The 24601-nt window shown below is 37.0% G+C and overlaps 1 protein-coding gene across 10 annotated transcripts in view; it reads right to left on the reverse strand.

The window, feature by feature from the left end:
* The window catches only part of AP3B1 (adaptor related protein complex 3 subunit beta 1), a 321148-nt gene that overhangs the window by 286162 nt on the left and 10385 nt on the right, over positions 1–24601 (reverse strand). The window lies entirely within an intron of this gene.

The following is a 24601-nucleotide window of genomic DNA, read 5'->3' on the forward strand; positions in this document are numbered from 1 at the left end:
TCCCTTTTTAATCCCTACCTCTCCTCCGCCCACCCCCCCCCAAAAAAAAAACATAAACATGAAGGGAAACCCCCAGTGATACTCCCTAATCAAACAATTATGTAAAGGCAATTTTAACACTTAAATGAGAAGATAAGGTGATGAACCAGAGCAGTTAGTAATAAGGATGCAAACGTAGGAAAGACACAAGAGCTACCTAAAAGTTGAAATCAGTGGGATGCAGTGACTGTGAAGAATGAGATTGGGGCACTCAGTAAGGATACCCGGTGTTTCCAATTTGGATTGACCAAGCAGATGACGATGCTACCATGTAACATAAAACAGACATTTGCTATTTTCCAAAGTTAATTGTTATATAAGCATCCTTAAAAGAGAGTGCAGAACAAAAACTATCAATGCCTTACAGAGAAGAACTGAAAAAAAGAAAAACGTAAAGAACCATCCCCCAACAAATTTTTTTTAAGATTTTATTTATTTATTTGACAGAAAGAGAGAGAGAGCACAAGTAGGGGGAGCAGCAGGAACAGGGAGAGAGAGAGAAGCAGACTCGCCACTGAGCAAGGAGCCAAATGCTGGGCAGAGGCAAAGGCAGACGCTTAACCGACTGAGGCACCCAGGTGCCCCCTCCCAACAAATTATTTTGCTCACAACTGATCTGCCCCTATTCTAAGTGAACCTTCTCCCAGCATATTCACAAATTCCCCCAGCAAAAGAAAATGTGTCATTTGCAATCTCTAATCATTTTTCCTTCAACATGGAAGGACATATTTTTAAAACAGTTATACAACTAGGCAAAGAGTTCTCAGACTTGACAACTAAAGTACAGTCCATAAAAGGGAATGCTGATAAACTAGATCTCATCAAAATTTAAAACTCTTCCTCCCCATTTAGAGGAAAAAAAAATAGAGACTGGCAGAAAATATCTGTAACCATACTGCATATATATATGATAAAGGACTAATACCCAGAATATATTTCAAACTTCAAAATTCAACAGTTAACAAAAAAATTCAATTAGAAAAGGGACAAAAACATTGCTATGGATTGAACTGTTTCCTCAACCCCCAAGGTGACTTTACTAGGGCCTTTAAAGAGATCAGTAAGGTTAAATAAGATCATAAGGGTAGAGCTCTAATCCAGTAAAACTGGTGTCCTAAGAAGAGAGACAGACATCATTGGTGCACACCCACAAAGAAAAGGCCATGTGAGGACACAGCAAGGAGACAATCAAATGTAAGCCAAGCAGTGAGGCCTCAAGAGTAACCAAACTGGGAATTCCAGTCTCCTGGAAGAACTGTGAGAAACTGTGAGAAATAAATCTCTGTTGTTTAAACCACACAGTCTGTAGTATTTTGTTATGGCAGCCATAACAAACCAATAGATTTTGGTACCCAGAAATAGAATGCTGCTATAACACCTAAAAATGTGAAAGTGGCTTTGGAAGTAAGTAATGGATAGAGGCTGGAACAGTTTGGAGGTGCATATTTAAAAAAGAAAAAAAAAAAAAAAAGAACCTACACTGCCTTGAAGAGAGCGTTAGTAGGAACATGGATGTTAAAGGCGATTATGATGAGATCTCTGATGGAAATGAAGAGCATGTTATTAGAAACTGGAGGAAAGGCAAACCTTGTTAAAAAAAAGTGGCAAGAACTTGTCTCCTAGTGTTGTACGGAAAGTGGAAGTTAAAAGTGTTGAACTTGGATATATAGCTGACAAGATTTCTAAGCAAAGTATTAAAGGCACAGGCTGGTTTCTCCTTGTTTCTTACGATAAAAGTCAGAAAGAAATATAAGATGAAGGACTGTTAAGCAAAAAAGAACTAGAACTTGAAGATTTGGAAAATTTTCAGCCTATCCATATTGCAAAATACAAGAACTCATCATCAGACCTTTTTCAAAAGTGTGGCTAGAAAAGTATTTCACCAAGAGATCATGGGTGCCAACTCAGGAATATAATCAGATGTCACAGCAGAAGCCAGAAAGATGGGATTATACAACAGAGACACTGCCATCTTGGAGTAAAAGGGAGAGAAGGAACAAAATGAAGGAAATCTGTCAGACTTTTGGATTCTACAGGACAGGACAGCATGAGGATACAGAAAGATGGCAGCCACCTGTAAGCCAAGGAGAGAGACCTGAGGAGAAACCAAACCTACCTTCAGTCTGATGGTAGACTTCTAGCCTCTAGAACAGTGAGAAATAAATTTCTGTTAATCAAGCCACCAATTCTGTGGCATTCTCTATGGCAGCCCTAGCAAACCAAAATAGACATCAACAAACAATTCACTGAAGGGAGATACACAAATGGCAAAAAGCATATGAAAAGATAATCAATTTCATTAGCTATTAAGGAAATACAAATTAAAACGACAGCAAGATATAACTACACATATATCAGAATGGCTCTCATCTAAAATAAAAAAATAATTTTAGAGTGGCTCAGCTGGTTAGGCACCAACTCTTGATTTTGGCTCAGCTGGTTAAGCACCAACTCTTGATTTCGGCTCAGGTCACGATCTCAGGATCATGAGATCGAGCCCCGTGCTGTGCTCTGCGCTGGGCGTGCAGCCTGCTTAAGATTCTCTCTCCCTCTCCTTCTGCCCCTCCACCCACTCTCACGTGCTCTCTCTTGAAAGAAAGAAAGTTAAATTTTAAAATAGTAATAACACCTAACGATACTGAGGACAGAGAGGAACTGGATCACTCATATACTGCTGGTGGGAATTTAAAAGGTTACAGCCACTCTGGCAGTTTGGCAATTTTATAGAACTAAACCTGTAATTTCCATACAACCAAGTAATTTCACTCTTGGGTATTTACCTCTGGGAAATGGAAACTGATACACAAAAACCTGCGTACAGGTATTCATAGCAGCTTTTATTCCTATTAGCCAAAACGGAAACAACCCAGATGTCCATCAATGGACGAATGGTTCAACAAACTGTGGTATATCCACAGCATGAATACTACTCAGCAGGGATGATAAACTATTGATACATAAGACAACTCTGATTAATCTCCACAGAAATATGCTGAGTGAGAAAAGTTAATTCTAAAAGGCTATGTACTGGGGCGCCTGGGTGGCTCAGTCGTTAAGTGTCTGCCTTTGGCTCAGGTCATGATCCCAGGGTCCTGGGATCGAGCCCCACATCGGGCTCCCTGCTCAGCGGGGAGTCTGCTTCTCCCTCTTCCACTCCCCCTGCTTGTGTTCCCTCTCTCACTCTCTGTAAAATAAATAAATACAATCTTTAAAAAAAAAAAAGTAAAATAAAAGGTTATATACTGTATTATTTCATTTACATAACATTCGTGAAATAACAAAACTATATATGGAGAAAGATCAGTGGCTGTTGCACCTCAAGATCAAGAAAGGGAAAGGTGGACATAAAAGGGCAACACGAGATGGAACAGTTATGTATCTTTACTGTTGTGATGCCTATACACGACACAAAACAGAACAGAGGACACACACACAAGTAAGTACAAGTAAAACCGGTGAATCTGGATAAGATTGGTAGATTGTATCAATGTCAACATCCTGCTGTGATATTATACTACAGTTTATCATTGAAGAAAACTGGGTAAAGGGTACATAGCATAATAGCATATCTTTGTATTATTTCTTAAAACAGCATATGAATCTACAATTACTCCAAAGTCTAAAGTTTAATCTAAAAAACCAGTTATATAACAATTATGACTCATTTATAAGAAAACAAAGAAGCCAATCAAAAATGAATGGTTAAAAAAAAAATAATGGTCAAGGGGTGCCTGGCTGGCTCCGTGGGTGGAGCATGTGGCTCTTGATCTAGGAGTTGTAAGTTCAAGCCCCACCTTGGTTGGAAAGATTATTTAAAATCTTAAACCAAACAAAACAAAAAATGGTCAAAATACATGAAGACATTTCACAAAATATCAGGAATGCCAGTAAGCATATTAAAAACCACTTAAGATTATTAATTATCAAGTAAATGCATATTAAATGAGATATCATTACACATCCATTAGAATAGCTGAAATTAAGGAGACTGACAATAACAAATGTTGCCAAGGCTCTGGAGAAACGAGAACTCTCACATATTGTTGATGGGAATATTAAAAAAAAAAAAAAAAAAAAAAACACTTTGGAAAACTGGGTGAGTCTTAACAAATTTAAACATAAGCTCACCATGTGACCCAGTCAATTCCACTCCCCAGAGAAATAAAAACATATTTCCATATAACAACTTACATGAACATTCATAGCAGCTTTATTCATAAGAGTAAAAAAAACTGTAAAAAATATAAATATCCATTGGTAAAATGTGATTTAGCCAAACACTGGAATACCACCCGGCAATGAAAACAAATTAATCACTGATACATGCAACACAGTGGATGAATTCTCAAAATCATCATTCTGAGTGAAAGAAGTCAGACACGGGGTGCCTGGGTGGCTCAGTCATTAAGCATCTGCCTTCGGCTCAGGTCGTGATCCCAGGGTCCTGGGATCGAGCCCCACATCGGGCTCCCTGCTCAGCCAGAAGCCTGCTGCTCCCTCTCCCAATCCCCCTGCTTATGTTCCCTCTCTCGCTATCTCTCTCTCTGTCAAATAAATAAATAAAATCTTTAAAAAAAAAAAGAAAGAAAGAAGTCAGGCACAGACAGCATGATTTAATTCACTTAAACTTATAGAAAAGGCAAACTAATCGAGACTGAAGCAGATCAGTGGTACACTGGGGCCACTGGGTAGAGGGAGAAATGAAGAGCAAAGGAACATAAGAAAATTTTATTCCATAAGATGATGGAAATGTTCTGTATCTTCTTAACTGTGGTGGTGATTTCACTGATACATACATCTATCAAAACATCTAATTACAATCTTTAGGTGGATAATTTATTATATGCAAATTATACCACTATAAAGCTGATATTTAAAACATTCATAATGTTTTATTCATATGTGTGAATAAGATTCTGAGTTCTCCAAAAGAAGACCAAAAGACATACATCTATTTCTGAGAAAAACATTATGAGGGATCAGATAAGCCACCACTTTACATACTTAGAAATCAGGATATTACATTTAAGCTTCATTCATGCTTACTCAAGAATTTAAATCACTAAATATTGTGTTTTAGCACATCAAAGCAAAATCCTCCTAAAGAAACTAACAGGAAACTAAGACTGTATTATTACAAATTGTAATTAACTACTTACAAGAGTTATTAGTTTATAATTAACAACCTTTCATACTTTTCACAACAAACTGCAGAAAAAAGAAAAGATTTACACCACATGGCTATTTCATGAAACAGTTCAATCACCAAGAAGTATGAGAAACCCTTGCATCTCAGCTTAGGCCTAAGAGTAGACCAGAAAAGCTTCTCTAACTACACAGAGAAAGCCCTGACATAAAACTACTAACTTTAGGGCGCCTGGGTGGCTCAGATGGTTAAGCGTCTGCCTTCGGCTCAGGTCATGATCCCAGGGTCCTGGGATCGAGTCCCGCATCGGGCTCTCTGCTCCTTGGGAGCCTGCTTCTCCCTCTGCCTCTCTCTCTCTCTGTCTCTCATGAATAAATAAATAAAAATCTTTAAAAAAAAAAAAAAAACTACTAACTTTAGTTTTTCCACACTTTACAAATTTAAGCTTAATGTAGGCACAGTAAGCACTTATCAAGAATGAATGATCAATCAGGTGTTATTACAGGCTAAGTTGTATACCTTCCAAAATTCCTATGAAGTCCTAGCCCCAAGAATGTGGCTATTAGGAGACAGAGCCTTTAAAGAGGTAATTAAGCCAAAATGAGGTCAATATGGGTGGACCTTAATCCAACATGAGTGATATCTTTGTAGGAGCAGATTAAGACACAGACACACAAAGACCAAGGGATGACCAGGTGAGGCCACAGCAAGAAGGTGGCCATATGCAAAGCAGGGAAAGGGGCCTCAGAAGAAATGAGAACTGCCCACCTTGATCTTGGACCTCTAGCCTCCAGAAATTGGGGGAAAATAAATTTCTTTTAAGCCACAGAGTCTGTCTTTCTGTTATGGCAGCCATAGCAAACTAATACAGAAGGTAAATGTTATAAACGGTCATTACATAAAAATATAAATAAATAAACAAACAAATAAATAAAAGCTAAGTACTTTTTTTTCCAAAAAGAGTAGAGGCAATGAAATTTACTATGAAAAAAAATTACTCTTCCTTTCTATGCAGCTCATAAAATTAAATACAATGGTGACCACTAGTGGGACACAAAAGTTGTTAAATAATTAAAACACTGACTTTTCTCTAAACATACAGCTACAAAATATACAAGTAGTAGAGAAAGCAATACATGAAAACTGTATCTGAGGATATACAACTACCAAATATTAAAATACTATAAATGTTCACTGGATTACATTTAGAATCCCTTCTTAAAACTTCTCACTCTTCTACAGTGCAAAGGTAACTGAGAAGGGAATATTAAAATAATGGAACCGGGATGCCTGGGTGGCTCAGTCGGTTAAGCATCGGCCTCCAGCTCAGGTCATGGTCCCGGGGTCCTGGGATCAAGTCCCACATTGGGCTCCTTGCTCAGCAGGGAGCCTGTTTCTCCCTCTGCCTGCAGCTCCCCCTGCTTGTGCTCTCTCTGACAAATAAAATCTTAAAAAAAAAAAAAAAAAAGGTAAGTTTGCTTCAATCAGATAAGTGGACACAGAATATATTTTTTAAAAAATGGAACTACACATGAGGGGTTTTTTTCCCTATCTACTTTTTGTTATTTTCCTTCTATTTTTTATTATTTTTCTCTTTTACTTAATGACCATATATGCTTTCATAAATGAAAAATCTAAACCCTTCCTAAAAAACCTTAAAGATCTTATTGGGGTAAGAAAGCAAAAGAACTGAAGTAATTAGATAGGTAATAAATAGAAAATGTGATCACATATACACATATCAAAAGAAAAAAGAAAATTCATTTTCTCGTGTCTGACCCCCTTATACTTTCCCCAAGAACTTTCCACCATTCTTCCAATTTTTAGGACAACCCAACCTCTCCAACCCTAGGAGTAATTTTATTCATGACCTAATGGAAACTTGGTTTATTCCTTATAAGCTTGAGATGCCAGAGTCCCCTTCCCAACCACTTTTAGGTACTGACATACTCTCTCAAATTAAAAGTAAGAAAACAAGATCCCAGTATTAAAGCCAAAGGTTTTGCTGATCATGTTTAACATAGTCTTCAACAACAAATATAAATATCTTTTGTGTTAACACAGGCAGATATTAAGTTTAGGTTCAGAGAAGATACTAGAAATATCCCAGGCACTGTTTCAACTTGAAGTAATATTCAACCTCATGCAGATATGTCATGAAAACTATTGAAATTTCTGATATAAATTATATATTTCTTCTCAAATTCCTCTTTGCTTGTCACCAAAACAATTGCTTGTCACCAATAGGTTTGGAGAGTTAAAACAAACACCTCAAAAAAAAACAAAAACAAAAACAAAAACCACATACCTCATTTACCCTCAAAATATGTACACTTGTATTGAGTCATTTTAGGTCTATCTCCTTCCTTATCTGGATTCAAATATGGCCTAAAAACATGTATCATTTACTGCATCAATCTTAGAAATTAAGAAATTCTTTTTGTTAAACATTAAAAGAGTTGATTCAAATAATGCTGAATTGGCAATACTTTCACTGACTGCTGAAAACCAATACTTGTTTCAATTTTTTTATTTTTTTTTTATTTTTATTTTTTAATTTGCCTGCTTTTTCATTTACCTACTGACCTGTAGCTTTCCAGCTTTGAGTACTAGGATACCAACTTTATTTTTACGTAAGTGACATCTTGTGGTGATAAGTGGTATAACTTTTCCTTTCATGTTCAAAATATGTTTTTACAGTTTCAAGGAAAATATATAACTGGAATTACAGAAAATCTTACTATTACCAGTAAGTCACTCCCATTAAAGCACCAGTAAAAAACATCAACTATAGGGCGCCTGGGTGGCTCAGTTGGTTAAGCGACTGCCTTCGGCTCAGGTCATGATCCTGGAGTCCCGGGATCGAGTCCCACGTCGGGCTCCCTGCTTGGCAGGGAGTCTGCTTCCCCCTCTGACCCTCTCATGCTCTATCTCATTCTCTGTCTCGAATAAATAAATAAAATCTTTAAAAAAAAAAAAAAAAAAAAAAACATCAACTATAATCAAAAAGCAAAATGTTACCAGTTATACATAAGAACTTAGGAGGTAGGAGAGCTTTAACATAGTATAAATTACCTTTTCTTAAAAAAAAAAAAAAAAATCTATAATCCAGGTGCACCTGGCTGGCTCAGTCAGAAGAACATGTATCTCTTGATCTCAAGGTCATAAGTTCAAGAACCATGTTAGGTGCAGAAAGTACTAACAAAAATAAACTTTAAAAATAAATAATAAAATAAAAAGTCTGTTATCCATACCTCATTTAAACCTTTCATTCATTTTAAAAACAATGTAAATTAAGGGGATGATTAAGACTATATAGCATCACACACTGTATCAGTGCTACTCAAAGTGTGATCCAAGAAAGTCCAGTCCAAGAACCATCACCAATCCACAAATTTTTGTTACTAATCCATGAGAAAATATGTACAGAAACTGAGAGCAAGCAAAGTTAGAAACTTGACAATAATTCAATAGTATAATGTTATATCTTTTGAATCTAATAAAAAATTGGGCCTGCATTTTGCAGGCTTTCTTTCATTCCATTTTTCTAGTACTTTATTTCTTACTGTATTTTTCAGAAGATCCATCCATGATGGACTGGAAATTTGAAAGAAAAAATATAGGTCTTTCATCAGTTTGCAAGCACTGCAATACACACAATCACCTTCTTTTTCCTCAAAACGTTCACAAAAATTCGTGTACCATAAAAAGCAACACCTGAAACTTAAATCCAGGAATGATGGACTGGGGAAAGTAATATGGAATAGCAATTTCCAATTGGAAGTATGTCCCCCAAAGGATACATCAAATCTTTGAGAGGAAGGTGGGCCTTTTCAAGCCCTGCCAAAAAAAATTTCTAAAACACAGGCACCTCTGCAGGCTTTATGAACCACTTAAATGAAAAATGTTTCTACTCTTAAGTGTTACACTGTACACATAAATAGGTATGCACCAAAAACAGCTGGGAACAAGAGTCATAATTTACTTTTTTCTAGTGCTAAGTAGCTAAAGGGAATGGCCTTTATGATACATTTATGTGCACAATATGAAAGCTTAGTAACTTTCAGTTCAGTTATGGCCTATACTTCCCTTGGATGACACTCAAAACACTGTATAGTTTTGGGGACAAAATACTGACTTAATAAATATAAGAGTAAGTAAAACAGAAAACTCCAGCTACCTAATCATCCATCCATTAACCCCCTAAAAAAAAGTAACCATAAATTATCCAAGTAAATATGAACTTTCCTCCCATATTGTTCACAAAACTAAAAAAGGAATAGCGTACAAATGCTATCACCACTTCTTCAACCCTGGGTAATCTTTTTCTCTCTTACTCCTCCATTAAAACTTCTCTTGCAAGGTAACAAATAACTTCCTAATTTAAAAATCCATGCAAAACTCCCATAAATACTTTTAGATTATTCCTCTACATTTGATACAATTGATCACTACTCCTCCATCTTAAATTCCCTCCCCTCTTAGATTCTGTAACTCTATTCTCATCTGGCTACCATTTACATTTGTGCCAGACCAATGAACAAAAATTACCAAAATCCTTGCCCTTGTAGAGTTTTCATTCTAATAACTAAGACATAACAACAAACATAATAAATAAATTTTAAATCATGAGGTGATATGAGGGAAAAATAGAGGAGAGAATGGAGAAGGCAATTTTAATGAGGGTGGTCAGAGTAAGCTAAATAAAGAGACATCTGAACAAAGACTTCCAAGTAAAGGCGTTAGCCATGCAGACACTGGGAGTGAGGGGCAGGGAGGAAGAGCACTCTAGGCAAAAGAGACAATGAAAGGGGAGTAAATAATGTTTACTCCAAATGAAAAAAGGAACCACTGGAGGGCTTTGACTAGAGGAGAGTCATGATCTAATATATGTGAAAGAATCATTCTAGCTGCTATGTTTATAATACACTGTTGGGACTTCCACATCTGCCCATGGTTCTGTAAGAAACTAAGCCTGCCAAAGAAAATAACTATAAAAGCTGGAAGAAATAATTAACTTTATGAAGGCACTGGAGGGCAACCAACGCAGGCAGGACTTAAGGGGCCAAAATCCTGGAAAGAAGAGAAGCACACAAAGTGAGCTCCTTATTCACACCAGGTTTTTCCCTGAGTATATTTCCCAAACTGCCATTTGGGAGACTAGAACTCAACAGGAAATGGCAGTTTTAACAGACCAAGGAGACAAATGTTGAAGTTCATAGATAACAAAGGAAATGGAACTTGAAGGGCAAAATTACAAAAGAGAGAACCAGTGAAAAGGTACACAAAAATCCCTTCAAGTACTTGTCTACATTTTCACAGGGCATGATTCCAGGAAATCCAGCAGAAAACAACAGTTCAGAGGTTAAATACTTGTGCAGGGATTTCAGCAACTACGCACTGCTATGTAGAGGAGCTGGAATTCAAGTCTTTCCCAAGTACAAAAGTGTGGCATATATTCCAGCCTTTCAATTAAGATCACAGAAGAGCCACAAGAGAAGAGTAAGGATGTACCTTAGGAGTCTGAGAAAACTGTGGGGTGTCCCAGTTGGGTGGAGGCTTGAGGCACGGTGAATAATTCACCCAAAGCAGAACAAAGGAGATAAAGTGTATTCAATACACTGCAAGGGAACAGCAGACAGGGCAGCAGAGGAAAGACTATCTGCTAAGAGGTGGTTGTGAGAGGCCACAGTTATAGGGCAGAGCAAGGAGGACGGAACATACGGAAGTTTCCCTTTTTTGGTAACTGTGCCTGGTTGTAAATAGTCCATTCATTATTTACGGCCTATGGCTACTTCAAGGTGGGTTGCTTAATGAGCCTATTTGCATTCAGCTCAGTGGTTGTGTGGGCTTTTACCTTGCTCGGGTTTCCATTGCTCAAGCCTGTTGCCTAAAAGCAGCCTCTACAAAAAAGTTAAATAGACAAAACTTTAAAAGGCCTAAAATTGGGGCACCTGGGTGGCTTAGTTGGTTGAGCATTTGACTCTTGATTTCAGCTCAGATAATGATCTGAGGGTCATGAGATGGAGTTCTGCAAGGGGCTCCACCACTCAGCACATAGTCTGTTTGAGATTCTCTTTCCCTCTCCTTCTGCCCCTCCCCCCACTCACGGATGCACATGCATGCACGTGCACTCTCTCTCCCTCTCTCTCAAATAAATAAATAAATCTTAAAAAAAAAAAAAATCCTCTTTGGAAGAAGATTATCATCCAGAACCTCATCCGTGTTTTTATTCTAAATATCAAGCATATGACTCAAAATTCATGAGGCATGCTAAAAACAAGAACAAAAAACAAAAAATTTTTTAAAAGAAAAAAGAATAGAAACAGATCCATGGGTAATGTAGAGATTACAGTTATCAGACAAAATACAATTAATATAGTCAGGAAAATCAAAGATGGACAAAAGAGATGAAACGATAATGTCAACAATAAAATGTATACAAGATAATCAGAAGACATTCAGAACTGAAAAATATAGTATATGAAATTAAGAACTAACTAGATTGGTTTAACAGCAGACTATTAATTGCAGAAGACTGGATTACTGAACTTGAAAGCAGCTCAAAAGAAAAATCTACAATTTAAAGCCCTAAGAAATAAAAGAATAAAAAGCACAGAAAACAGCAGCAGAGACATGGGACATAGTCAAAATATCTAACATACCTCTTAATTAAAAGTTCCCAAAAAGAGAGGGGAAGGAAAATGGGACAAAAGCAGTATTTCAAGAGACAGCAGATAAGAAACCCACATCTTTTAAAACCTGAAGAAAACAGGAAAAAAAAAAACAACAAAGAAAACTACTCTAGGCACAGCATGGTCAAGCTGATGAAAATCAAAGACAATGAGAAAAATCTTAAAAGTATGCAGAGAAAAAAGACATTTCCTTAAGAAAAGGTCTACAAACCTTTTCTGTAAAGGACCAGATGATGATTTTTTTTTAAGATTTATTTATTTTTTTTTTTTTTTTTTAAGATTTTTATTTATTTATTTAACAGAGATAGAGAGAGAGCACAAGTAGGCAGAGCGGCAGACAGAGGGAGAAGGAGAAGCAGGCTCTCCGCCGAGCAGGGAGCCCGATGCGGGGCTCGAACCCAGGATCCTGGGATCATGACCCGAGCTGAAGGCAGCCGCTTAACCGACTGAGCCACTCAGGCGTCCCTAAGATTTATTTTTTTAAAGACTTATTTATTTATATATTTAGAGAGAGTGTGTGTGTGTGAGAGAACACGAACACAAGCAGGAAGGGCAGAGGGAGAGGGAGAAAGAATCTCAAGCAGCCTCTGCACTGTGTGTGGAGCCCAATGCCAGGCTCAATCTCATGACCCTGAGATCATGACCTGAGCTGAAACCAAGAGGCTGACACTTAACTGACTACGCCACCCTGGCGACCCTGGTTTTTTGTTTTTTTTGTTGTTGTTGTTTTAGGGTTTTGTTTTGTTCTGTTTAAGTAAACTCTATACCACACATGGGGCTTGAACTCATGACGCCAAGATCGAATCCCAGGCTCTACCAACTGAGCCAGCCGGACACACCCAGATGATAAATAATTTAAGCATTACAAACCACACCATCTCTGCTGTACCTACTCAGTTCTACCATTATAGAATGAAAGCAGTTACAGACAATACACACATAAATGGGCATGGCTGGGTTCTAATAAAACTTTACATAAACAGGCAGGCAATAGTTTGCTAACCCCTGACTTAAAAGGACCAACAATAATACTGATAGCCAACTTTTCAACAGACATTATGGGACAAGACAATGGAATAACATCTTTGCTGAAAGGAAGAAAAAAAGGCCAACATATAATTCTACACCCACAGAAAATACCCTTCAAAAGTGAAGGTGAAAATGAAGTGATTTTCAAACAAATAAAAGCTGAGGATCTACTATCAGAACATAAAAGGGCATCATTTCAAAAGGAAGATAAAATATTTCCAAATTTATATCCAATTTATTGGTATTCTGAATTTACAGCTTCCATTTATAAAATAAAAACTGACAGAATAGGAGAAAAATACATATCCACAATCATGACTGGCAATTTTAACACACCTCTCAGTAGTTGACAGAACAAAAAATTTAATAAAGATGTAGAAAATCTGAACAGCACAACCAACTTAGCCTGACATGCACAGAACACTGTACAAAACAAACGCAGAATAAAGATTCTTTTCAAGTGCACATAGAATATTTACCAAAATAGACTAAACGGTAGACAAGATAGCAACAAATTTTCAAAGGTCTACAATCATACAAGAGTATGTGGAACTTGGGTGCCTGGGTGGCTCAGTTGGTTAAGCGACTGCCTTTGGCTCAGGTCATGATCCCGGAGTCCTGGGATCGAGTCCCACATCGGGCTCCCGGCCCGGCGGGGAGCCTGCTTCTCCCTCTGACCCTATCCCCTCTCATGCTGTTTCTCTCTCTCTCTCTCTCTCTCTCTCAAATAAATAAATAAATAAATAAAATCTTTAAAAAAAAAAAAAAGAGTATGTGGAACCTAACTAGAAATCAATAACAGAAAAATAACTAGAAAATACCTAGTTGCTTGGAAAAAATAAGCAACACACTTTGACCTATGGGCCAAAGAAACTAAAATCATAAAAAAAAAAAAAATCAGGGAAATCAGAAAAAAAATTTTTTTTTTTTAAAGATTTTATTTGACAGAGAGAGAGAGACAGCGAGAGAGGGAACACAAGCAGGGGGAGTGGGAGAGTGAGAAGTAGGCTTCCTGCAGAGTAGGGAGCCTGATGTGGGGCTCGATCCCAGGACCCTGGGATCATGACCTGAGCTGAAGGCAGAAGCTTAACGACTGAGCCACCCAGGTGCCCCCAGAAAAATTTTTTAACTAATGATACTGCAACATTTCAGAACTCATGAGATGCAGCTAAAGCAGTACTTAGAAGTAAATTTTTATTTCTAAATGCAACATAAAAGATTACAAATCAAAATCTAAGTTTCCATCTCAAGAAGAAAACAAACAGCAAATTAAACTCAAAGAACAAGTAAGAAAATAAAGGCTAAGACAAGAATTCAATAGAATAGAAAATAAACTACAGAGAAAAATCAACAAATCTTAAGGTTAGTATCTACTTCAAATAGGTTGTAATGAAGACTTAATGAGATCATTGTAAATAAAGCACTTATTATCGGGCCTCACAAGTTCATTAATTCAAAATCCACATGTGCCAGAAACTGTTCAAAATACTGGGATCCCTGACCTCTTGGGACTTACATTCTAAGTTTGAGCACAGGGTGGGTGAGCGTAAGGGGAATGAGAGAAATGACAGAAGGAGGAAAGAAGAGGGAGGGAGGGAAGGAAGAAGGAAGGAAAACATAAAAGTAGACAGAAAGACCATATTAGTACTGAAAGAATTAAAATAGGGTGATGCAATAAAGTAAGACTGGGTGATCACAAAAGTCCTCTCTGGATAGGTGATCATTTAAGCTAAGGTCTCAAATGATGAGAAAGAGCCAACCGAAGAAATTCTGCAGATACTATGGCAGAAATGAACCTGGACATAGGAGGATCCAACAGAAGGTCTATAAAGGATTTATAAATGAAGGCTATGGTTGTTTTCTCAAGCACACGGAACTCCTTACAGGCCCACAAAAGGCACACAATAAATGTTAGTTCAAAGAATAAATGAATATTTGCTATATACTAACATGTTCCTTAGAGAGAAAGAGAAAAACTCCAAGCTTTCACTGGATTCTCAAAAGGGTCCATGACCCCAGTAAAGGTTAAAAACTAGGATTACATCAGGAAACAAACTGAGGGTTGCTGGAGTGGGGGATGGGGTGGGAGGGATGGGGTGACTGGGTGATAGACACTGGGGAGGGTATGTGCTCTGGTAAGTGCTGTGAATTGTGCAAGACTGTTGAATCTCAGATCTGTACTTCTGAAACAAATAATGCAATATATGTTAAGAAAAAAAAAAGAAGAAGAAGATAGCAGGAGGGGAAGAATGAAGGGGGGGAAATCGGAGGGGTAGACGAACCATGAGAGATGATGGACTCTGAAAAACAAACTGAGGGTTCTAGAGGGGAGGGGGGTGGGAGGATGGGTTAGCCTGGTGATGGGTATTGAGGAGGGCACGTTCTGCATGGAGCACTGGGTGTTATGCACAAACAATGAATCATGGAACACTATATCTAAAACTAATGATGTAATGTATGGGGATTAACATAACAATAAAAAAGTAAAAAAAAAAACTAGGATTACATTTTCTAAGTATACATCCCATGCATACAAGTTTTAAAAACCATGATGCCATACATATATCCCAGCAAGTCTCCATGTTTGCCAAACCTTTTATCAATGACCTCAGCTACTTGCTTCCTTGGCAGGCAGCAGGAAGTAAGTTCTACTTTTGCTCAGGATATTACGAATGTCTTCTAGAATATGACAACTCATCCTTAAAGTTTTAAAGAAAATCTCACAGAACACTGAGCCAGCTGAGTTTATATGTGCCAAGACAAAAAATTGGTTGGCACAGGGAAAAGCTGTTTCACTGTTAAAGAGCACTATAAACCAAAATGCCACTTTCTATAAAAGATAAAAGATTGGGGGAATCTCAGAAGCAAGAAAAGAAAAATATGAACACAGAAGGTTTTAAAACTTTTGCACTAAAAAAACCGCCATAAACTAAGTAAAAAATGAGTAATTTTCTTAAAATATATAGAATCTTTAATCAATAAGAGCTGACCAACAGGGAAATGGATGAAAGACACTTAAATTCACTGAAAGTATTCACTGAAAGAATAAACCAATAAATATGAGGAAAAAGACTTAAAACACTCACAATTATGAAGACTCCATGTAATAACATTTTGCACCTATAAGACTGGCAAATGTTATGAAATTGGATGGTACCCAGTACTGGCAAAGGTGCAAGGGAAACAGACTTCACTGTTGGTAGAGGGCAAAAACGGGTGCAACCCATCTGAAAGGTAATTTAGCAGTATCTATCATAATTTAAAATGCAATAACCTTTGACCTACAACTCTATTTCTAGGAATTTTTACTGCAAATAGATAAATTCTCACACATATGCAAAAACTTATTTTGCAGGACTGCTTATATTCAACAAAAAGTGAAATCAATCAAATGCCCCTCAAAATGAGAACTAATTAAATAAAAGGAATAGTAGGAAATAATTACATAGTGATTAAAAAACACTGTAATAGTTTCATATGCTAATATGGAAAGGTCTCCAAGATGTATTAAAGGAAAAGCAAGATACATTACAGAACAGTATATAGATTATCATTTGGTTTTAAAAAAATTTCCTGCATTACAGAACAGTATATAGATTATCATTTGGTTTTAAAAAAATTTCCTGGAAGGATACATAAGAACTTTCTCATTGTGGTTATCTCTGAGGGTATGGGAATGAGAGTTATATATTTTCTCTATTACTGACTACCTTGCCACTAATAAGCATTTCTAACACATAATTAATGTATTTAGCTACCTGGCAGTGGTATTGTTTTCTATAACTTATAACACCGTATTATTTTAGAACCACAGTCTCTGTGACATGTGTGGCTTTATTACTCCCACTTGATAGATAAGGAAATTGAAGCTCAGACAATACAAGGACAGCATACAAGCAGAAAATTATACAGACATAAGAAATTGTGAACTCACAAAGCTTTTAAGTATACCACCACAGAACTAGGGAACGGCAAAGCAAGCAATTAAATTTGAGTCTTGTTTTGAAATCCAGCATTCTTCCCATTTACCACATTGCTGTCAACTTCTGTTATAATTCAAGAACTATAAAGTAATATCCTGTGAGAATAAAATCTATAACCGACAGTGTTACAGTACTTCCTCTCTAATCTATAATCTACCACATGAAAACTGTTGTATATTTTTTCTCTTAAACTCAATTTTTATGAAAAGAAAACTGATCACTGGAACCGTAATGAACACTAACTATTCTCAACAGTAGTCTAAAACATCTGTGATACACTTCTGTATAAGTCAAAATAAATTTTATTTTCACTGACATTACTTTGACTGTATTTGGTTAACTTTATCTCATGTAGATTCATCAGCTCAAAATTAATTAGTATTACAGAATAGTGTATTCCATTCCAAACAATTCATCTGTGTTGGCTCACATGCCTCGCTGCTATTGGCATGCCACCACAATAACGGGCATGGTGCCACAGTAACAGATGGGCATAAACACAGACATGCCCAAGAGTCAGTATGTGCATCAAGTTTGAGTATTAGTATTAGATTTTCCTCCAAGAAATTCATAAACTATAGTAGAATAAATGTAAGTGTTCTACAACTGTGTTAATAAGATATGCCAACTCAAAGCTAGATTAATTTTTAAATTCTTTAAAAAAACCACACACACAATTTTCCAAGGCCACAGAAGGCAAGTTTTCCATCTGATGAGTTTGGATCAGCCTTCTGTGTAGGGAATTGAGGAAACCAATATGCAATCTCTACCTTAGATAAGCTTTGTCCCTGAAGCACTTGAAAATCTCACTAAAAAATTTAGTTTTTAGAAGTCACATGGCAGTGTTACAAGATGTAAAAGTTCTAGAAATCTATCATATGACAGTGTGAATATACCTAACACTACTGAACTGTAGGTGGGGTTAAGATGCAAATTTAATGTTATATATTTTTTACACTTTTTTTTAAAAAGTCATGTTTCCTGATGCGGGCTGTGTAGGCCTTGAAACAGAAAAAAGGTCCTACAAATTGCTATTTGACAGGAATAGAATCTAAAAGTACAAATCACCTAAATTTACATGATTATTTTAAATTCCGCCATCTCTTGAAAAGGTATTGTCATCTATAACTGTCATTTTCAAAAAATTATTTCCACGTGTGATTTTAAATTTCTGAAATATAAAACATACTACTGACCAAATTATATTGAAAATTTTTATAATTTTTTACTACATTAATGAAAAGTTTCAAAATACTAAGAATGCTAAAAAAGAAAATAAGAAAAAATCATTTGTGGTCACTATCATCCAAAATCCTCTGTTTAGGAATATACAAGGTACCAGTATATACAGCACTCTGCATGTGTGTGTGTGTGTGTGTGTGTGTAAACAAAAACATCTCTGACTTCCAGACACTTAACCACATTTTGTCTTTAAAGAAATGTTCAACTATCTAACCACCTTGAAAAAAACCAATCTGTTATTTTATAATTGTTGATATTGTTAGATAGCCAGAAACTATAAGAACTATGTGTTTCTAACTTTAATTTACTTTCAATTAACCCTAGCATTTCTATAAATGTACTATTAAATAACAGTCATCTATTTTGATTTTATTAAAGTACATAAAAGTGTTTGTGAAATTCTTACTGCCCCAAAGGTTGTGAGTTTATATACTCAGAACTAAGTGTCCCATGTTTCTGGATTTCAAGGACTAGTAAGATTTCAACAAAAATTCTGGACAATGACACATAGTTGCCCACTTTCTAGTGTGCCACATAAAAATATAACAAAAACTACCCTCTATGGTCACTATTATTTCATACATGAGAGAAGGAGTATGTTTGCATTCCTTTGATTACTAGCACAGGAGCCATTTGTATTTCTTTAGTAATCTAACTGCTCAGACTATTTGGGGCTAATGTTCTTTAGATAATATGCTTTTACCTTTTGTCATTCCCAAATATTTTGGGGCCAATGTTATATTGACCTTTCCAATAACCACAAACATATCTCAAGAACAATTTTTTGACAGAATTTCATTAAATCTGATGAAAAGTGCATTTAGTCACAGACACTATTACTCTCTCACCTCAAAACATTCCCAAATATACACTGACAGTTCTGATCTCTCTTAACTACACTCCAACTTCACCAATGAAAATGTCTTTTCTCCTTCCCAAATGTCCTCTCAACCCTTCCCCATTTGAGTCAACAGTCGCCACATTCTTCTAGTGCGGCTAAAAACCTGAACTTCTTGATTCCTTCCTCCCCTCAACCAAATCCAGTGAGTAAGACCTCTGAATTCCCCTTTCATAATGTGCTCACAATTTCCTTCCTCTTCATACGCACTTACACCAACAGACTCCAAACCATTATCACATTACTCTTGGACTTTTGTAACAACCTCAATTAAAGCCCCCCTCTGCCTCCAGTTTCTTTTCTCTGATCTATTCTCCACACAATTCCAGATTAATCTTCCCAAAACACCACTACAGTAATCACTTTTAATCATCAACTCCTGTTCTTAGAAGTTAAAGTCCAATTTTCTTCACACTCTAACAACTACTTCTCAAATTTTCCACTGCTCCTTTCCAGGAACTCCCCTCTTTATCCACACTGGTTCACTCACTGTTGCCAGAAAAAAAGGCATAATATGTTACCTTCGTTCTTGGTGAATACCCTACTAAGAACACCTTTCATCCTTGGAGCACCTGGCTGGCTCAGTCGGTAGGGCATGAGACTCTTGATCTCCGGGCTGTGAATTCGAGCCCCACACTGGGTATGGAGATTACTTAAAAATAAAATCTTAAAAAAAAAAAATGAATACTCTTCGTCCTTTCCTTCCTCATATCAATGCTTAAATCAAAGTCCTACTCTCCAGAAGCCCCAGCCTTTACTGACCATTGTCTCTTTCAATATCCTGTAGCACTCTTTATTCCATTTGACACTAGGCAAATACTAACTTTTTTCTTAATGTTAGCATTCTGACACCTCAACTAGGAATTTTCTTTCTTTTTTTTTTTTTTAAAGATTTTATTTATTTGACAGAGACACAGCAAGAGAGGGAACACAAGCAGAGGGACTGGTAGAGGGAGAAACAGGCTTCCCACGGAACAGGGAGCCCGATGTGGGGCTTGATCCCAGGACCCTCAGATCATGACCTGAGCGAAGGCAGCCGCTTAACCGACTGAACCACCCAGGCGCCCTTCAACTAGAAATTTTCTAAGGCCCTCCTGGCCCTGGTTTTATGAAATATGTGAGTATAGTATTTTCATCAATAAAATTTAATGTATTAACCATTAGTTTAAATTTAAATGTGAACACTGTTAGGCAAATATGAAGTTATCTGCCCCATGTTGTAATGATCGTGGTTTTGGCTTTTTTTTAAGATTTTATTTATTTATTTATTTGAGAGAGAGAGTGAGAGAGAGCACAAGCAGGGGGACTGGCAGAGGGAGAGGGAAAAGCAGGCTCCGTGCTGGGCAAGGGGCCCAATGTGGGACTCGATCCCAGGACCTGGGATCATGACCCAAGCAGAAGGCAGATGCTTAACTGACTGAGCCATCCAGGCATCCCGACTCAATACATTTTTAAGGCAGTTTTTATGATTTAGCAAACACTGCATCATCATATAAGTCACTATTAAAATTGTGCCCTTGTGAAAAAAATATGAAAATGTTTTGCAAATTGATATAGGATCAATAGAAAACTGTTTCCAAAGAACAAATGTAAAAGTCCTAGAGTTCCAAAGGCAGGGAAGAATGAGGGAATAGCACCCGCGAACTCAGAACAACATGCAAACTATTTCTCTATTTTGGAAACTAAGAGACCCTACAGATAATTACACATCTGGGATCATAACAGAACTCAAAAACAGGAGAAACGGTACAAGTATGTAGGCATGGAGTTCTATAAAAATTGAAGGTGGAATCTAAAACAAGTGAACCTAAGAGTCTTTGGATGAGAAAGTAATAGGATACAGAGTTAGATGGGGTAAAAAGGCCATCCATACCCATAACACTAGTGACAGAAGAGTTTTATATGCATTTGGTGCAAATAATCAAGGCAAAAGAGGCCTGGGTTAAGTAGGACCTGAAGATGTCTGCAGCATGGGGTTTAAGGATGGGGGGAGAAAAAGAATATCAAGTCTATTGACAATGGATGGTTTTGAACAGAAAGAATTTAGAGTTAATTCTGTCACCAAGATTCCACAGAAGACAGGACTAGTATGTTACTATGAAGACTGGGGAACTTATGAATTCTTGGGGCAAATGGGATGGATGGCCAGAAAGCTATAAGAAAATGAAAGTATAAGGTATTACAAATATAAGGTATTAAATATAAAGTATTATTACTGTTATTACTACTATTACAATGCTGATTTGTGTCCCCCAATCCAAGAAGAGGCAAAACAGAGAAGCCATTCAGAAAAGGTTTGACAATTATGGCGATGGTGGCATGGAGTAGGAGCAGTGAGTATCAAAAGTAACTGTTACTGTCTTCCACAATTACTTATGTATATTTATTTATGTACTGCCCTGTTCCCCAACTTTAAGGGGGATATTCAATTATTCATAATAGACAGTAACACTTTAAAATTTTAATGGGGGAAAGGAAAAATAAGGAAATTAAAATAAAAGCAAAAGTAAGGCTAATACGCCACAAAGCTCCCTACACTTGCTAGTCATACACCACAAATTTTGCTCCTAAGTTTTCTGACAGTCACTGTGTAAAGGAAACAATGATATTCACTGTTGATAAATAAGGGGGGAACGGAGGACCTCAGAAGAAATCATTATTTCTGATACTAGCCTCAATACATCCACAGGAAAAAAATCAAAAATAAACACCACTGAACTTAACTACTCCTTTTATCTTTGCTATTGTCATTTGCCACTCTTCTACTCATTTAAGACATTTCTGCCACTGGTGAATATTCTGAGTGACTTTAACATCCACCTGGAAGCCCATCCAGTACTCTTATTTCTAAATTCCCTGGCCTAATCATCTTTACTGATTCTCAGCTTCAGGCAACTTTCAGCCATTAACTGCCAGTCATACCCTAAATCATACCCAAACCTTGTGAACACCCAAAAGTATTCAATCTCTGAAATATTAAATGCATACAACTCTCTTTCTGACCAGTCTCCTATTCTTCCGGCACTCTCACTCAGTTATTCCCACAACACCTATTCCTTTGACTTCTTAAACACTTCTGGTCCCCTGACACTCTATTTTCTTCCCATCAGCCCCTTACTTAATACCTTTACTTTTTTCCCATTCCAGTTTAGATACTATCTTTAAGTACTTCAACATCTTTCTTACCAATATCCTCAACTTCTTGCTGAACTGTCATTCATAGTACCCACCTAGCTAAACCTCAATTTTGCCACATGAAATGATCATTTTCTTCACATATATAAAAGGACTGCCGAGTGCTGCTGGAGAAAAAGATCAGACTGTTAACAGTATAAATCAATGATTTCTAACCTCCACTAGGCAAGCCCTCACTATCATCCCACAAGCCTTCCTGGTTTTCCGTCAGGACAATAGGCCTTCCCCATTGTCTCTAGCAACTACTTCAGACTTCTGAAAACGTTCATCCCTACTACCACTCCCTCTCCCACTCTCATCAGACAATCCAACCATTTTTCCCTCTCATTAACAAAAGACTATACACTTAGCCTTCAAATCCAACCTTTTCTCCTTTTCTCTGTAGTGCTCTAGATCTCTCTCTTTGGTTTTCTAACACTATTCTCTACTGCCTTCCTCCAATCAGCATTTAAGCATTCTCAACTCTTTAAACCCTTAAAATAAAAAGCTCCTAAGATTCCATGTGTCCTATCATTCTATCCTTTCTCCTCCCCCTGAAAGCCAAAGTTCTTTGGAGGAATGGTGCTCCTTTACTCACTTCTCACCCATTTGGCAATCCACTGCAACTTGATTTCCCCACACTGTTGTCAGCACTACCACCAAGGTCACCAACAGGTGCCTTATCACTAAGTCCAAGAAACACTTCCTCTGAATTTATTTTACTGGACTCTTCACCACAGCAGCTCACACTGCTCACCACTTACCTCCTTCCTGAAACACTCTCTCTCTTTGATTTCTGTTAAAGCAAAACATAGATAAGTTCCTCTTCTTTTAGGAAAAATAAGAAATGACCTCCTTTAAAAATAGACAATTTAAAAGTAATAGAATATCTATCCACAAGACGGAAAGTTAAATAAAAAGTTTAAAACAAACACATTTTTACTTCCCTATACTATCTATAATCATTATTCCCAAGTCCTTGATATCCACACAGAATTCACCTAGTGCTTATTAACTTCTTTTACTTTTATGTGCTGCAAATTAACGATACTCCATATAATTTAGTAGTTTTATTTTTTTTATTTTTTTTTAAGTTTTATTTATTTATTTGACAGAGACACAGAGAAAGAGGGAACACAAGCAGGGGGAGTGGGAGAGGGAGAAGCAGGCTTCCGGCTGAGCAGGGATCCCCATGCGGGACTCGATCCCAGGACCCTGGGATCATGACCTGAGCCGAAGGCAGACGCTTAACGACTGAGCCACCCAGGCGCCCCTAATTTAGTAGTTTTAAATGCTTGTGAAATAGGATTCAGAAAAACAATAGAGTGAAATTTAACGATAATTTGAAATGTAGCTATATAATTTCATTTGTATTATCGCAGTTGTTCACTTTTCTAAAAGTTTAGTGCTCCTTCCAAGTTAGTGGCTTAATTACAGTATGTCCTAAAAGGACTATCAGTTTAAGAAATGAACAGACTCCATATACTAGTAAATAAAGAGAACAAATCATAATACCATATTACACTACAAAAGCATACAGCTTTGCTTTTAAAATACATAGTATACAGGGGTGGCTGAGCCTGGGTGGCTCAGTCGGTTCAGTGGCTGCCTTCAGCTCAGGTCATGATCCCAGGGTCCTGGGATCGAGTCCTACTCAGGTTCCCTGCTCGGTGGTAGCCTGCTTCTCCCTCTCCTCCCTGCTCCTGCTCTCTCTCACTATCTCTGTCACTATCTGTCTCTCTCTCTTAAATAAATAAAAATCTTTTAAAAAAAAATAAAATACATAGTATACATATATGCAAAAGAAAGAGAAAAGGGAAGATCTGTATTATGTTAACTGATTCTCTCTGGGTGTTGAAATTAGGGTTGTTATTTTTTTTAGCTCATCTGTATTTGCTAAATTTTCTATAAGGATAAGAAATATCAGTCAAGTAAGTCTCTCTGTGTTACATCACCAATTTTTCCTCCTCTACATCAAATGGTTCTATCAGCAAACAGGATAATATAGTTTTTCCCATCTTAAAAAAAAAAAAAAAAAAATCCCTTGATTTAACATTCTCTTCCAAGTACCACTCCATTTCTCTGCTCCCCTATACCCTAATACATACTCACAGGGATTCCTCTCCTCTCCTTTCTCTCTTAAACCCACTCCAGTCAGGCTTTCAGCCCTACCTCTGCAGCTAAACTACTTGTCAAGGTCACCAAAATCCTCCACATTGACAAATCCAAAACTCACTTGTCAGTAATCATCTTACTTGACACTTTCGGTACTATTTGACCCAACTGCTCCAGGAATGCCCCAGGGCTTAGTACTCTGATCTTTTCTCTTTCTACATTCACTCCATTGGTGTCTCATCCAATTCATGGTATTTACTACCATCTATAACCTGATGAT

The sequence above is a fragment of the Mirounga angustirostris genome, unplaced genomic scaffold, assembly GCF_029215605.1.
Source record: "Mirounga angustirostris isolate CCGP_5_RB_7025 unplaced genomic scaffold, mMirAng1.0.hap1 SCAF_7, whole genome shotgun sequence".
Taxonomy (NCBI): domain Eukaryota; kingdom Metazoa; phylum Chordata; class Mammalia; order Carnivora; family Phocidae; genus Mirounga; species Mirounga angustirostris.